The 7,160-nt window shown below is 36.5% G+C and overlaps 1 pseudogene; it reads right to left on the minus strand.

The window, feature by feature from the left end:
• Window positions 1–1,763: 1,763 nt before the first annotated feature.
• On the minus strand, window positions 1,764–6,677 carry LOC122748789 (annotated as a pseudogene).
• Window positions 6,678–7,160: the final 483 nt, after the last annotated feature.

Below are 7,160 nucleotides of genomic sequence, written 5' to 3' on the forward strand. Positions count from 1 at the left end.
CATTTGAAATGTTTATCTATTGTGATTCTTTCATCTTCTGAAACTCAGAGTATTCACTTTTTCCAGGGACACAGCCCTGACTATCCTGTTTCTCTAATAACGTACAATACACTGGACTTAGAATAAAAGTTGTAATACTCTACTCTCTAGACATTTTCAGATTTTTCCATTACTGTACTCATAACTCTGTCATCTTCTCTTTTTCAAATTAATTTTATTGAATGGAATATTCATTACATATATTAGTGGGCTGTTTACTCCTCCCACTCTAACAGTTTCTCCACATAGATGTTAATGACTTTTCCAAAAGTATCGGTTGTATATCATCCCCATACTCAAAAACTTCCAAAAGATGTCCTATTGTCTTTGGATATAATATTTCCTCTCTTTGGCTTAGAAATTTCCTTGACAATTATAAGATAAGAGAGGAATAATTATATAGTAGTTATAAAAATGATCTAAGGATTTTAATAATCTGCAATTAAAATATTTAGCAGTGTAATTTGACAAACCAAAAAAAACATTGCATAATCGTGGACTGTATTAAGTGACATAGATACTAGAGATTGGGAAGTCATAGTTTCATCATTTTTGGCCTCATCGAACCTTATCTATAGCTTTGTTGCTCATTCTGTATGCCATAATTTAATGAGGATATTGAAAAACAGGAATGTATCTAGGGAACATCAGCCATAATGGTAAAAAACATTGTAATAGCTTAATCAATATTGATTGATTGAACATAGTAAAGAGGGGATAGTTAGCCTAAAGGAGAGAAGATTCCAAAGGAGTGGACATGTGATAGCCATCTTCCAATCTTTAAAGGGCTAGCATGTGAAGGAGAGATTACAATTCTGTGACTTTTCTCCATGAATTAAAATATGCTTTGTCTACATGTGGAAGGTATTCTACCTACCTGAAGGTGTTCAAGTAGAGACTGGGTTACTACTTTGTAAAAAATATTAGAGGTTCAGATCCATTTCACATATGGATTGGACTAAATGGCTACTGAAGTCCTTTCTAATTACCTAATTCTTTGATTTTGTTAGCCTTGTAAATCCTATTCAACCTGGTCCCACCTATCGTTCTAGACATCTTATACATTCTACCTTTCCCACAATGAGGTCCTTCCAAACTAGGCCTCTTGCTGTTTTTCACATGTCATTTTATTCCCACCTCTGTGATTTTGCATTGATTTTCTCCCATACCTGAAAAGAATTCCATCTTCATCTCAACATTTAAATGTTTGTTAATCATTCTAACTAAAGTGGCATTTTCTCCATAAAACCTTTAGTAATATCCAAGCTCCTAGTAACCTGAGTAAACTTATCTTATAGATACTAATATCTATTGTCATAGATACTTATATTCTATTATGTAGATACTTTTTTTTGGACAGGGCAATGAGGGTTAAGTTACTTGCCTAGGGACACACAGCAAGTGTCAAGTGTTTGAGGTCGTATTTGAATCAGGTCCTCCTCCATCTAGGGCCAATGCTTTACACCCACAGTGCTTATCTAGCTGCCCCCATATATAAATACTTCTAGACAAATATTTTTGAGGTTCTACGCAGTTTAATTTCTCATTATTCTATGATGGTGGTATACAAAAATGCCAGTAGACCAAGGAAATAAAGTGTAATGGTCAGGGAACATAATTTTATGTCTGATAGTATTTTACATGTCTTTCTCCATGATTGCTTCTAAGTAACTGTTCTCTTCTAAGGAAGAATTGGGGGCCACAGTAGGATTCCTCCATCCTCCCTACTGACACTTGACATAGTCTTTCAGATCTCTTCAGAAAGTTGATGTATTCCTGGTGTTCTAAGGCCGTGGCTCAGCTTGATCAGTTCATCTGCAAAGTATTGTCCACCCCTTGGTCAGCCAGGAAGTCCATCAATGGTCATACAGGACCCAGTCCAGAGAATCCATGTAAAGGTTTGTAAGTTGGTATCCTTGCAGTCAGATTCTCACTGGCAGGCTAATAGCTCACTTCCCAGGTTAAGAAAATTTCACTCTCCTCTTCCTCTTCCTGTCCAGCCTCATTCTCTGGATAATGGCAGTCCCAAAACAAGGCCCTTCTTGGTAATCATCCTTCACAATTGTCACATGAAGTTCAGGCTTTATGTAAGTCAGGCTCTTGCTCTTCCTCGGACTTTTTGTCCTCTGGTAGCACATCATCAATGTTGGTGGGATACTGTTGTTAATATTGAATGTGACTGTGATCATCTCCCCAGCTAATCTCTGGACCAACTTGGCTTCTGTCCCTTACACACCCAGTTCCCAATCCCCAGACATCTTGGAAGGGATTTGTATTTTTGGATTTTCCTCTCCTCTTTAATTTCATCTGTCAGGAATTCGGCAAAGGCCTTGTTCCCCTCAGTGGCATTGATTGGTTACTGGTTTGTTGGGGTTCAATGGGCAGTCTAACAAATATAAGATTTGAGTTAGCCAAACCTCTCCCTCTCACTCCCTCTGTTACTTTGTGTGGTTTGATGGGGGGTAATGCAAAACTTGAAAAAGAAGTTTCAACACCATCACATATTGATTATTAGAACTGAGGCTCAACAAGGCCACTTGTTACAGATATTCTCAGGTCTTCCCAAAGCAGTGCCTCTGTAGGAGCCAGTGATCACAACCCCAGCAATTCTAGGTGGAGAAAAGCAAGAAGACCTTAGCCTTTCTTGGATGATGCCAGCTTACCTTTATATTACATTTTTATGGACATGTTTCTATTGATCATACATTCAATCTCTGTGTTTCCAAAACCTGGCTAAGAGATAACCTTGTTAGAGGATAAAAAATGGTTAAGAGACAACAATATTTTCACATGGAGCTCTCTTGAATGTTTCACTACCCAAAGAATTTATGTGGTTTCCATGCTAGGGGAACATCTGGAAATGAGACAGGTACTTGGATATTTGAGTGTCTTGATAGTTGATTCCTTTTGGATTGGGAAAAAGGTGATTTTGTTGAGATTACATTCAAGCCCCTTTAATAGAAGACTTTGCTCAAAATGATCTCTTGGATTTTCCTAAAATTTCAGGGGTCAACTTGCAGTGGCAGACTTCCTGAGGTTTTCAGTACAGGTCATACAGTGAGCTGGGATTTTGTTATGTCATATAACTCATTATTGTTGCCTGTTCCAGGTTCAAGATAGGACAAGAGCAATTGGGGGAAAGATAAGAGAGAGTTGAATGGGCCACCAGATATAAAAGTATAAGCAGAGCTCAACTATTCGGGGCAAAATTGCTGTACCATACCAATCTACATCATATCTCCAGTGAAAATATTTGGATTATTAACTGGCCCAATAGGGCAGGTAGTATGAGTACCCCACCCACTTTCATAAGAGGTTTTTAGTGTATCCCCCCACCCAATGATCAGGATTAAAGAATTGTGTGTTAGACCCTTCCAATTATTCCACCACAGTAGCATGAAGTTAATTCCATAGTCATCTGAGGGGGAAAAAGAAAAATATAAACTTGCTCCTTGGTGCACATTTTCCTGTTCCCTTTAATAACCCCATAAAGCAAATATCACAAATATTATCTCAATTTTAAAGATAAGGAAACTGAAGCTCAAGCAGCCAAACATTATTCCAAAGCACATTAGACTCAAAATTTGAGCCCATACTTCTACTGATTCTAAGTTTGCTACTTTTCAAATGGGGTGTCCAAAACTTTAACAGTAGTACGATTAGTCAGGATGCTTATATAAGCCTCCTAGATCAAAGGGTAACCCAATAAATTTAGCAGAACCAGAAGAAGAGTTTATACTATAGCATCAATATTATAAAATTACCAGTTTTCATACATGTATAAATAGTTGTAGAATGAAATGTACAGAACCAGAATAATAATTTATTTAATAACAAAACCACTAAGAAAAAATGAAAGTTTTAAGAATTCTGATCAATATAATGACCATTTATTATTCAAGAAAACCATTGATGAAACCTATTATCAATGCCTCACAGAGATTTGATTGATTCAGAGTACAGAATTTTATATATTTTATGAATTGTTCACAGTTTATTATTAATTCTATAAGTCATTTCTGTCTTTTCTTTTAGGGAGAGTAAAGGTCCACATTTAATGAATATATAAATTGTTACCATGAGGGAGCAAGCAACACGTTTACCATATTTTTATAAAACTAGACACAGTTTTAAAACTGGACCTATGGTTTTATTAGCTCAGAGAACTCAGTGACAGGAATTTCTTACATGAGGTAGATTAGTATGTGCCAGATACAGGATTTGAATGCATATATTCCTGACTCTAAAGCTGGTTCTTTATTCATTATATTATGTTGTTGCTCAGATACAAGCAATTTTCGATTTAAATTCTGAGATTTCCCACAAGTAAATCTGACTGGAAATAATATGTGGGAAAAGAGGAGAGTGGTGTATCTGGGACATTATCTTATATTTATGAACTATGGGTCCTGTGGTAAAAATTATTGGAATTTAGCTGACTCATTTGGGAGAGGCCACACCTGGCCCACCCTGAGGTCAGAAGGAGAACTCTCCATAGGTAGTTTTTGAAGGACCTCCCCTTTTGGGGGAGGGAGATTGAATGCTCTTAGGCTACTCTCTCTCTTCTGGGTTTCCTGGTGATGCGAGAAAGCTAGCAGACTTTCCTAGCTACCCCAAGGCTCCTTTCTTATTGGCCTGGAAGAAATTTTTAAAAGGGCAATTTGGAGGGGAGGGAGCTTTTAACCTAGAGGTCTCTCATTATTTCCAGGACCCCAATATTTTGGTGAGTCATCCAATTAACACTCCATATATTAAATTTTGGCTCCTACAGTTCACAGGAACCAGGATTCTTGATGCCCTTGCAATCCATAGTGTTCCTCATTTGGTATAGAAGACTTAATCAACCTCATACAATTACTGATGTAATTGGACTAGGTCACATCTAAGGTATTTTCCTATTTTATTTTATTTTATTTTTTTGCAGGGCAATGGGGGTTAAGTGACTTGCCCAGGGTCACACAGCTAGCAAGTATCAAGTGTCTGAGGCCAAATTTGAATTCAGGTCCTCCTGAATCCATGGCCGATGCTTTATCCACTGCACCACCAAGCTGTCCCGATTTTCGAATTTTAAATCTGTGATGTTATGACACATCAAACAATGATGCATAATAATTCTGAGGACTCTGAAGACACGAAATTAATTTGAATCCTGGGGCTCCATGCTTGAGAACTTCTTGATACTTCTAGCTGTATTTCTTGGGACAAAAAGCAGTTGGTAACTCATCTGCCCCTATGTTTTTCAACTTCCTTTTATGTGCTGTGTTGTCCCAATAAAAGGTGAATTTTGATGGCATAGATTGTCATTCTTTTTCTTTTGTATCCCCAGCAAAGAGAAGAACTTTTGGTACATATTTAATAATGTTTGCTGACTTGACTTGAGTGAACCTAGTTCAACATGAAGAGAAGAGAGTATTTGATTGGTCTTTATCATGTAGCCCTATGAAAGAATGGCAGAGAGCAAACAATAGAAGATGTCATAATACTGCCCAACATGAAGAAGCTATATTTTCCCCTTTGCCATTTTTACTAACATTGCAGATGACAATGAAACAAATAAGAAAGGCAAAAGGACCTTTTGCTAATGTAGGATCTATTCTTATAGGTACTATTCAGTTCCCTCTTTGTGAAATTAATAGGGCATACCCATTCCTGGGGAGAAGAGGAGGAAAAGCATTGAATAGAAAGAGTGGAGAAAGAATATTGTCCTTAGTGATTAAGATGATGTATTTAAAAATAAAAGGTTAAAAAAACCAAACAAACAAAAATAAAAGGTTGGTGTGAATCCAGACTGTACTTGGAAACTACTAGATTACAGTATTAAGTCAATAGTTGTGATAAGCTATATGTTTCAGCATGAAAATGGAGAGAAGTCATGAGCAATTAGGGGATTGGGAGAAAATGGTAGCAGTGAGGTGGTGGATGCCTTTAAACTCCTTTATCTCTATAGATAGTTTCTTGTGTGTTAGTGAGGGAAGCAAGGTTTATAGATGTTTGTTTCAGTTAAGGTTTCTGAATTTATTGCAAGGGTGATACAAACAACATATATTAATGCAGAGTGAGCAATAGCAAGAAACTTGTGATCAGTTTCTATATAACCCAGAATAGTGTGTGCCATTTAGAAAATTTTCAGAATCATTCATTTGCACAAAATAAAAACAAGTCAGTCATGATTTATTATGTAGCATCTGACACTTTGGGGAGAAAATTTTATTTTATGTTTGTTATTTCTGGTGACATAAATAAATGACTGCTTATAGTTGAATTCATCTTTGTGCTGCTGGACCTATAATCTAGGTATCTCCAAAGAAGGAGCACTATCACTTAATATTTCTAAGCAAGTTCCATTTATCATATTAAGTAAAATTTTCCTTAGTTTGTCAGAGTATAAGGAAATCAGGTTACTTTTATAACTTTTTTTTTACCCCAAGGATCTCTCTAGAAGCTTCTTCGAAGTTAGAAATATTTCTACCTATTTGGAAATTGGCAGTTTCATTCAGAATTTGCTCATTCTGCTTGTGTTGGCTAACTTTATTTTTAGTTACTGTTATATGGAAAATGAATTGTGGGGAGATGGAATTAGGTAACATTACCGTATGATTCACAGGAATACTTAGGGAAAGAAGCCCAGTTCTAAACATGTTTCGGTTATAGAATGGGGTATGAGAACAGGAACTAAGATATAGAGATAAATGTAATGCTAAAGTTCCAAGGGAAAAAGAACCAGTTATCATGCTTAGCCAACCATTCAAGAGGCCAAATGTGAAAAGCAAGCTACAAATTAAGAGTAAGATGAGCACCAAGACTAACTTGATGATGAATGGTTGGAGTTTTGTGGTCCTTAATATTGTTCCTCTCATGTCTATAGAACACTTTAACGTTTCCCAAGTGTTTATGTTTCTATTCCAATTAAACAAATGAAAGCCCTGATAAGTCAAATGATTTGCCAATGATTTGGTATAGTGAAACAAGGACTTCCTCTGGAGATGAGAATACCATTTCATTTCCCATCAATGCCAATTACCTCCTATGAGACCTTAAACCAGTTACTTAAATAGTCTTGGTTTATTTCTCAATATTTAATTTTAGGATCTAGATGAGATGAACCTAAGGTCCTTTCAAGC

This window comes from Dromiciops gliroides, chromosome 1 (assembly GCF_019393635.1).
Source record: "Dromiciops gliroides isolate mDroGli1 chromosome 1, mDroGli1.pri, whole genome shotgun sequence".
NCBI classification, from domain to species: Eukaryota; Metazoa; Chordata; class Mammalia; order Microbiotheria; family Microbiotheriidae; genus Dromiciops; species Dromiciops gliroides.